The sequence below is a fragment of the Myodes glareolus genome, chromosome 22 (genome assembly GCF_982192425.1).
Source record: "Myodes glareolus chromosome 22, mMyoGla1.1, whole genome shotgun sequence".
NCBI classification, from domain to species: Eukaryota; Metazoa; Chordata; class Mammalia; order Rodentia; family Cricetidae; genus Myodes; species Myodes glareolus.
In genome coordinates, this window is record NC_142047.1 from 47429005 (window position 1) to 47439890 (window position 10886).

Sequence of the window (10886 nt, forward strand, 5' to 3'; positions counted from 1 at the left end):
GGGACAATTTCTAAATAGCTAACGGAGCTCTTAAGACACATTCTCTAACTTGATAAGACATGTGGACATTATTCATGTGTCTTGACTATAAGTCCCCCACCCAATATAATCTCCCCTTTGAAGAATCAGAGCAGGGTTTCTCCTGCTTTTCCTGGTGGACATTGTCAGGAAACGGCCGTGTGCTGGGGAGCCACAGAGGACACTTGGAACCAGGACTGCCGCAAAAACGTCAGAAGTCTCAAACTTGGACCTAATTCACAGTTTGCAAGTCTCCAACATGGAATGGTGGCCGAGCCATTCCAACTACATTAAACTCTCAGCACAGTTCTGGGCCTGGGCCTGTGGGTGCCGAGCCCCAGCTGTCAGCCCAGCTTCCCGAACGAAGATGAATCGCCGAGGAAAATGGGCTGTAATGAAAACACTGACAGACCCTTCAAAGCAATGGCGCTCCAGGGCTTCCCTTTGTTATGGTTCATATTTGATGCAATCCCTGCCTTGGAAATAGCCTTTTCTCCACTCCAGAGAGGGGCTTCATGTCCTGGCCACGGGAGCCATGCTTGTCATAAGATGCCTTCATTCTGAGAATGTATTGTAGGTTGGAGTCTGCTGGCCTAGACCTGTCCCTGAGAATAGTTACAATTTTTTTTTTCTTTTGGGGAGGCTAGATTGGCCGTGGTGTCTGGTACTGAGCACCTGAAGCTGTAGAGTACAGCCAGCCAGGCCTCTGGTCTGCAGAGGCACTCTTGACACCCCTAAAATGATTTCATGCCTCTTTTCTATTCTGTAGGAGGGGGTTGTGCTGGGGAAAATTCCCCAGATTGACCAGGTCGGGACCAGGCTGTTCAAGGATCAGTCAGCATCCCAGTCACTGGGATGGCCAGCGTCACTATCCCCATGTTCAGGGTTTTACCTCAGACACATATGTCGTGTGGTTAGTTACAGGTTGTGGAGATTCAGATGCGGGCACCCTTAGGACCACTAGTCGCCTGGCTCAGGTCTGCGATGGCTCTGATTCTCCGGCCTCTTCAGCACCACGCTGCACAGTAAACTTTTCTGCAGGCTTCCTTCCTTCCTTTTGACCCTCGCTCTTATATTCCAGGCTCACACATCCCCACAGACTCTTCTGTCCTTAATTTTTACTCTAAGTTACACCTGAAGAAACAGGGTGAAGGAAATCTCTTGAGTCTGCCCACATCTTGGATGTCCCTGTCTTGAACTGAGCAGTCTTCTCCCTGACCACTTGCCGTGTACACATCTGGCCAATGATACAAATACAAGAGGAAATATTACTCATAAACAACTTCAGCTCGGGGAGGGCATGTAACGATTGTTGGCTCCTGAATGGGACTGAGTCCTTTCTAGGGCTAACTCGGAATTCTAGAGTGTACTTGCTCTGGAAATGAGATCATAGGCTAAAACATTTCACAATGTGTTGGGGTGGTGTCTATTTGTGGTCTCTCTCTCTCTCTCTGTGTGTGTGTGTGTGTGTGTGTACATGACTGGAGTCCACAGAGCATCCTCAGTTACCTCAAGTGGTAGTTTGAATGTAATTGACCCCCATAAGCTCTTAGGGAGAGGCGCTATTAAGAGGTCTGGCCTTATTGGAGTAGATGTGACCTTGTTGGAGGAACTATGTCTTTGAGACGGCAGGCTTTAAGGGCTCCTATGCACAAGATAAACCCAGTGTGGCACACAGTCTCCTACTGCCTGCAGATCAAGATGCAGAACTCTTAATTCTTTCTCCCTCCAGTACCGTGTCTGCCAGCATGCCAGCATGTCCCACTCTGATGATAATGGATTAAACCTCTGAACTGTAAGCCACCCCAATTAGATATTTCCTTCTAAGAGTTTCTGTGATCATGCTGTCTCTTCACAGCAATGGAAGCCCTAACTAAATCACCTCCCATCTTCTTTTGGAACCTGGGTCTCTCCCTGGCCAGCGAGCCCTAGCATGTTCCTGTTTTTACTTCCACAGCACGGGGATGACAAGCATGCACCAACACCCCCCCCCCCCCAGTTTACCATTTCACTTCCGGGATTCCTTCCTCTTTGCCACCAGTGTGTGGTTCGTGTGCACATGACTCAGCAGTTTTACTGCACACACTCGTGTTCAGTGGCAGAGTCAAGGATCTTTGACCTTGGGCCACTCAGTTTCTCTCTCTCTGCCGGTTTCTTTGTCCTCAACTATACTTATCCCATAGAGAAGAAACCATGACTCACTCCGATGACTAAGATGGTGAGTGGACCAGGTGCCTGTAGTCTCCCCGGTTCCTGATTTTATAAAGTGCCTAGCGTAGTAGCTGCAGCGTGCGCAGTAGTAGAGGAAGCCTCCTGAAGAGCTCAGGCTTCCTTCATGGTGTGCGCCAGGTGGACCGTTTCTCGGGTGCCTCTCATTTATGCCACCGCCCAGGAGGAGATTCTGACCAGTTAGATGTGCGTGAAAACACAGAAAGTTGAGCTTTTTCATCCTTCAGTGGAAGTCAGATTTAGTTCGTATGTACATCAGTGTTTGCTTTCAGTGTGTCTTAGAAATGACGCCGGGAGCTCCAGCATCCATGTGTAACATGAGGCCCTGAGAGTAAGACAAAGGAATGGGAGCACATCTGAGATGATAACCCTGTCCTTGATTGACAGTGACCCATGGGTGTCCACTGGAAACTAAATGAGGAGAAGAGGTAGACACGTAAAAACAACCAAAAAGAGAAGAGCCAAAAGAGAACACCGCATCACTCTTTGAGTCTTAAGGAATGATGGAAGGGAAGTTCAAAACCAAAGCACACCTCTACCTCTCTCCTGCAGTGGACAGTAAAAGCAGCGACTGCATCTGCCGGCTGCCTGGTGCCATCTCTGCCTGGCACTGTGCCTGCCACAGTGGGTGTTTGTTGAGCAAACAAAGGAATCTTTCTTTTTCCCTCCTTTAACTTTGGCCAAGCCTATCCGGCTCATCAGCCCAGTGTTGATGACAGGTGTTTGGTGAGCTTCCAAACTCATGAAGGAGGGCAGGCTCGGGGGCCAGCGGGTGATTGGACAGCTGAGCGCGGCTGGAGAGACCTTGTTAGCAAAACACACACATCTCATCTGCGTCTTCGCAAGGAGAGGCTTTCCAAAGTTGCCTGAAGTGTGTGATTCTCCTTGGGAGATTTTTAATGAGAAGCCAAATTCAAGAAGGATCAGAGAAGTACATTCAGCTAAGGCAAGGGTGTCTGACACACAGCCATGAACTGTGAGATTGCATAGGCATTTTTTTTTGTAATATTGTGACATGATGTTGTTACTCACCAGGTTCAAGCCCCAGAACCATGCAGTTGAGTTATAAGCAAAAATTGAAAGCAACGAGTACTTAATATTTTAAGTAAGTGTATGATTTTGTGTTGGGTTGCATTCGTAGCTGTTCCGGGACATACATGGCCCACTGGCCACAAGTTGGACACCCAGATCTAAGGCCTGCTCTCTGCCTCTGTGCTCAGGACTTTATTTTACAGATCGTTGGTTTTCAGCTTCTGTAATTGTTTGGGTGAAGCGCTCCTCCAAACAGCACAGGTATTGAAGGGCTATGTCTCATACTATTTGGGGAGTTCTGGTAACTTTAAGAGGAGAGACCTACCTAGAAAGAGTAGGTCTTTGGGGGAATGTCCTTAGGGGTGGTTTCCCATCATGGACCCTCTCGTTCTCCTGCTTTCTTTATTTTCTAACTGCCTTGATGTGGATTGTTTTGCTTCACCACACCCTTGCTACTTTGATGGGTTGGTGAATGGTTATATAAATTGGTAAGTAAGTGGGTAGGTGTATGGATGGGTGACCAGATGGATGGGTAAGTAGATGTGTATATGAGTGGGTGGATGGGTGAATGGACAGATGGGTGAATAGATGGATAGGTGAGAGGATCGGTGAATAGATGGATGGATGGATGGATGGATGGATGGATGGATGGATGGATGGATGGATGAGAGGAATAATGGATGGATAGGTGGATGGATGGATGAGAGAAAGAATGGATGGATGGATGAGAAGAAGAATGGATGAATGGATGGATGGATTGATGAGAGGAAGAATGGATGAACAGGTGGATGGATGGATGGATGGATGGATGAGAGGAAGAATGGATGAACAGGTGGATGGATGGATGGATGGATAAGTAGATGAATGGATAGATGGATGAGTGGATGGATGGATAGGTGAGTAGATGGATGAATGGGTAGAATCCTCTGAGACCAGGGGTCAAAATGAGTCCTTCTTCCACCAAGCTGTTCAAGACAGGTACTTTGACTGAAAGTGTGACTAATGCATCATCATCCCTTAGTTTCTAGATGCCAGTGTACCTGCCAGTGCTGCAATTCAGAGTCTCTCTGAATTGTGCCTCCCAAAAGGTAGGGAAGAATCCTGTTGGCCTTGAAATGTATCCTGTCATGATACCCACATGATTCCTGTTCACAGTTGGTCCACACAGCTAGGCTTCTAGAGAGATCAATCCTTGGACATTCATCTTCATAATCTCTTGTGGGAGGGGAAAGCAAAGACAAGAGAACATATTCCTGAGTAATTTATTCTGTTCCCTGGCATTGATGAAAGGGATAAAAATAAATCAGTGTTTCTACTCAACTCATTTGAAGGACAAGCCAAAATCACACCATTAAAAATTAACATCTAAAACAGATTGTACATTACTAGGGATGAGTTCAGACCCGAAGCAGAATAATTGACTAAATGAATCTACAGAATGTGAGATATGACGAATTTACTCTCATTTCCAGTGGTTAAGAAATAAAAGAAGACAGATTATCTTCATTTCGGACTGGGAAGGTTTGCAGAAAGAACCCGGTGCATCTTATCAGAGTCAAAGGAGGAACTAAGAAAAGGGCTAAGAAATCTTTGGGTCTTGCAGAACTTAAGATCTATCACTAAGAATAGTCCTATGGATGCATGTCAAAATTACCAGATAATTTTTATTAGAGCCTATAAACTTTAGTGAATATTATAAACACAAGTTTCTGATGTCTGAAGAAACTTGTATCTATTGTGTGTATTGACTGATATCGGCTGCTAGTGTGGAAACCATTCATCCACTCTTCCCTCCACCCTCCTTCCTACTCTTCATCCATCCATCCATCCATCCATCCGTCCACCCATCCATCAATCATTTATCTATCCACTCATCCATTTGTATGTTCATTCACCCACACATTTATCTGCCTGCCTGCCTATCTATCTATCCAGAGTTACTCATTCACTGAGCCATCTATCCACAGACCCATCCATTCATCCATCCATCCATCCATAATCCATATATTCACCCACTCAATCACCCGACCATTCATTGATGTATCTATGTACTCATCCATGCATCCACCTACCCATCCATCCATCCATCCATCAAACTGCCCACTTATTGCCTACCTATCTACCTACCCACCCATTTATCCACCAATCTACTCACCAATACTATTACCCACCCACACAATCACCTTACTACCCATACACACATTCCCATGTCTACTCACCCGCTCAACCATCCACCTCCCCACTCACCCAACCACCTCCCCATTCATATTTCCACCCATCAATCTGTTCACTCACTTATTCATCCATCCATTCTTCTACCCATGCACATACCAACCTGTCTACTCACATATCCATCCACCCATCCACCCACTCACATACCCATCTATTTACCCAGCTATCCATTCACCTATTCATCTATCTACCTACTCATTTAACCATTTATAGACCCATTTTCCTACTCATCCACTCACCCATCCATTCATTTACCTGTCCATCCATCCATCCATCCATCCATCCATCCATCCATCTATCCATCCACCCATCATTTATAGGGTACCTTCCCGTCTTCTTCAGTGCTGTATTGAGACAGAGATTAGGAATGGGTAAGAGAGAGCCAATGGATAAGAAGAACCTATGCTCTTAAAGAAGTTAACCCAGTATTCAGAATTTGAACAACTGCCATGTTCTTATAGGTTATTTAGCAGTGTACCCAACCTCCGATCACTAGATTTCAGCAGTACCTAACCTGCTATCAGATATCAAAAGTATCCAGGTGCATTGACAAATATTCCTAATGGGGACCAGGAAAATATCCCAATTGTTCCTGGCTTCCTCTTCAGTCTCATCATCTTCCTAGTTGTGGGATGCCTTTTTTTTCCATGCGCTCTTTCTCCTCAGCACCTCACAGAGAAGATGTGTGATAAACACTTGTAAGCCAAGTAAAGGCATGAGTGCATGATGGCCAGTCAGTCTCTCCTCACAGCATCAACCTTTGCCTAAGGAACTGACAGGCTCCTAGGAAGACTATGGGTCCTGGCCATGCACCGTGGCCAGCCAGCAATATCTTTAATCAAAACCCGCCTCTGCTAAGTAGGCAAGCAAAACTCTGCTTGGCGGGTTTTTAGCGATGTAAGCCTGACAGATAATTGAGTGGCTGGGTTTTTCAGTTTCAACAGATTGGTTTGCCATTCTGTAGCCACAATAACAGAGCAAAGTAACAATCACATCTATGTTTAATTTTCTGAAGAGTGCTGCATCTCCGCGGCTTGCAATCTGGCCAATTAAATGTGGCCCATTGGCACTCCCACACAAGTTTGAGGGGTATTTAAAATAGCTCTTTGCAAAATAAAAAAAAAAGTCCAAGCTACAGAGAAAGTTGTAATTCTCCCAGGATTTCATATTTCAAAAGCAAGCTTGTGATGGTAAAATTGTTCTGGGTGGCAGGGAGGAGACAAGCTATCCATTTGGAGTGAATTGGTGTCAAGTTGAGCGTTGTCTCCGAGGCCAGTAATTGTGCCTGTTTGTGGAATTGGATAATTTTTTATGTTCAAGAAAATCAATCTTTGGTTCCTCTTGGATTGAGGTGATGACACCCTTGACCTGAAGGTCAGCCGCTTGGACGAGGCTGCGAGTGTGTGAGTGTTCCTTACCACTTCCCTTGCCACCTAAGGCTTAATCACAGAGTGCCTGGTGGGCACAGGCGAAGGCTCCTCAGTTGCTTCCTTCTTGTCTTCTGGACATAGTCCTTGAAGGTTTGTGGAGGAACTTGGACCACACCACTGGGGAGCATCACTAGCATTTGGTCATAGCATTTGGTGAGCCCAGGAGTTTGTGGGTCTTAGCTCAGTTGGACTTCGAAGGATCAGCACACCCTGCATGTCTAGGGTTAATGGCAGTTTCTCTGCTTGACCAAGCTCCTCTACACCACATTGACTCACCCATCTACAGGCAGTGTGGCTTTCAGGTGATCGAAAATGGCCTGTATGCCTGGGATGTGGTTTGTCCTTCTCTAGAGGCCCAGATGAGAAACGTTCTTGAAGCAGTTGCTGAGGGACCAAAGCTTACATTGCATTTATGCTCAGTCACGAGTCAAAGCCCACGCCGAACTGAGCTCAGGCTTAGGAAGTAATAAAGAATGCTCTGTCCTAGCCAGAGTGGGAGAGCTTGCCAAGTCACATGGCCAAGGGCATGGGGACTGAAGCGTGGTTTCCTGAAACGTGTCACCGCATCCGACTGTGGCAAAAGCTGTGCAGCAGAGGCCGGTGGGCCTAGACATGGATGCTAGGTAGGAGCGAGCAATATTCAGAGAAAAATGAAAAGGAAGAGAGACTCCTGACATTGATAGAATTCAGGCCATGGCCACTATTAGGATCCATTTTCTCCAGGTGGACAGAGTGTCTTTGCAGACTTAAGGAAGGACATTCTCTGAGTAAGTGGTAAGTCAAGATCAAAGGAAGAGAGTAGTTACGGCCTCCTGAGGTCTACATTTGGAGTCACGCTGGAATTCCCTTCCTAGCCCTGGAAAGACTGACCTATAGAATGTCAGAGAGTGAGACTGTGGCCTTAAGGAAAATAATGAAGGCTCCCAAATGTGATAGATTGGATTTAAATGCTATGTCCTTGAAATCTGACAAAAGATTTTTTTTCTCCCTAAGTCGCCTGAAAATTACTCAATTCGCAATTGCACTGGGGCATGTAATGCCTATCACCTAAAATGCGGTTAAAATAACTAAAAGTTATGAATGGCAGTGTTTGTGTGTATGAAGCTCTGAAGTGAAATCCCCAAGGCAAGTGTGGAGGCCCATCTTGGTAGTCAGTTTAACACACCTGGGAAGAGGAACCACGATGAAGAATTGCTTCCATCTGTTTGGCTGTGTGTCTGTGGGCACTTTATTGAATGCTAATTGATGTTGGAGGGCTCAGCCCACTGTGGGCGGTGTTATCCCTATACTGGTGGGTATGGCTGCCTAAGAAAGAGGTAACTGAATATGAGCCCAAGATCAGTCGGGTAGCAGTATCCCTCCATGCCTTCTGCTTCCGTGCCCATGGCCAGGTTCTTGTCTTGAATCCTTTCCCCACCTTCCTTCCCTGATTTCCTTTCCTCAATAGTGGAAATAGTGGATGGTCATCTGGAAGTGTAAGATGAAATAAGTCTTTCCTGAGATACCTTCGACCGGAGTGCTTGATCAAAGTACCAGGATGGGAATTTGGACAGCGATTGACAGGGATTCTCAAGTCACACTTCTGTCCTGTGCTACAGAGCGACTCTGTCTTCTTGTGACCGTGTTTATGTGACTTTCGTACTAATGGGAGTGACTGTCTTAGTTTCACTTTGAGTCAGAGGCTGGGCTCTGATGGGTTTGCACGCACAGACTTATTTTATTCTTATAGCAGTCTCATGCCATGGGTGACTCTGTTATCATTAGCTCAGAGATTCCCAGCCAAAGCTTGCAGTGGGTCTGCAGCATCTTCACCTTGGCTATTCTGGTAAAGCTCAGCTATAGTCAGGAGAAATAAAATTCTTGAATCCCAACCCCCAAATAGAGAGGTATAAACACAGGTTTAGAAATGCCAGCTTGCCGGTGATTGACGCGAACAAATACCTCAAGGCTTGTGATAACCACAGGGTGCTGTCATGGATACAGAGTGCACTGTACTCCCTGTGGAGGGAGGCATGTGTTTCCCCCACAGCCAAGGCAGCCTAGGCACTTGATTTCCTGAGCCATAACTGACTAAAGGCATCCGTAACTTCTGTTTTCCATGAGATACTTTGAGGTTGCGAAGAATTTGGGTGGATTCTCTCTGAAGGGGAAGTTGGTGAGTGAGAGCGTTCAAAGTCACAATACACATCAAAGGTGTGGCATGGTAATGTCCCTCAGTCACTGGGGTGGTCATCATGAAGGAGACCCCCTCTTGCTCAGTGTTGATCCAGAAGAGATGGGTTGCAGATCTGTGGTCTTTTGGACCTATGGTTAGGAACTGGCTGGGAGACCAATCTGAGGTAGGGACAGCTGTGACTCTGTAGGAGCTTCGGCACGTGTGCCAGAGAGGGCTGTCACCCTGAGGACCTGCTGCTGTCCTTGCTGACTTCTGACATGATGGTAGAAATCTCTACTTTTCTGTGTGCTCAGATATTATGTTGAAGACCCAGCAGGCAAAGGAATGGCTCCACTCATGAAAGCCTAGAGGGAAAATTCCATTTTAGACACAGGCATATTCCTAGCTAGCTCTTACATCTTAAATTAACCCATTTCTATTTATTTGTGTATCACCATGAAACCGTGGCCTACCAGTAAGGTTCTGGTGTTCTGGCATTTTTCTCCTTTGGCAGTTACATGGTGTCTCCTTGACTTTGACTACTCTATATATCTCTTCCAATCTGGCTATATTTTGTCCTGACATAAGCCAAAGCAGCTTTATTCATTACAGAAGGACATCCCACACCATCTCCCATTTTCTGTCTAATTAAAAAGGAAGGCTTTAATTTTAACATAGTAAAATTGCATATAATAAAACAGGTATCAAGCAAGAATTATAGTGACAATATTTAGTTCATTTACATTTGGTAAACTAAAGAAAATACTCTATAATCTATCCTATCTTTGTGAATCTAAAGATTCCTATCTAATTTATCTTTTATCATAACTAAGGAAAACTATAACTCTAACTATCTGTCTTCAACTCTTCAAAGACTCAAGAAGGATATGTTACCCAAGTAAACAGGAAGTACACTGTATGCAACTTCCAAAGTTCTAGAATTGACAGAGACGTCTTGCTGCCTGGACAGAGCTACATCCTAATCCTCTTTTTCACTTTTCAATTTGAGATAGAGGATCACTAAGTTTCCCAGTCAGGTTTTGGACTTTCAATCCTTCTACCCCAACCTCTTGAGTGGCTGGGATTGCAGGTCTGCACTCCCAAGCCAGCCTGGCTACACAGCCTACTTTGGATTCCCGCAATGAGTGACTGATACAGCTCTATGTTGCCCTCATTTCGTTGGTAAGACAGATGAGGTCCACCAAGGTTGGCAGCCCTGCCCCAAACCATTGGTACACAGTAGCAAGACTGATAGCCAAGGTTTGTGCTCACAGCCCCTGTGCAATCCTGCAGCCCCAGGCTGATGCATGCTCTCAGTGGGAAGAATGAGCATGCTTCCTTTTGACTATAAGAATGCATCTAACAGCCTATCTGAACTCCCCTGTCAAAATTCTCCAGATTGGCTGCTTCGCTGGATGCAGAGGGCAGCATGAGCATTCTGCTCGTGTTGGCCTTTTCAGTTTACCCATCAGCAAGAGATAAGAAGATCCTACCAGGGGCCAGGACCCTTTCCTGTCAAGATTCTGAGACTATATCTTTATTTGTGCCGTAACACTTTTTTTAAAAAAAAATTACTTTGGTTTTGTGAGACAGTTCTTGCTGCATTTGCTCTAGCCAGCAGCTCACGATGTAGTCCAGACTGGCCTCAGACTAATGGCTCTCTGCTTGCTTCATCCTCTCAAGTGCTGGGATTACAGGTGTGAGTACTCCCAAACCGGAGTAACTGGTAGACTCTGAAGACGACAATTTGAAGAAGCAATCAGATATAAAGTTGCTGCAGATATGCTCTG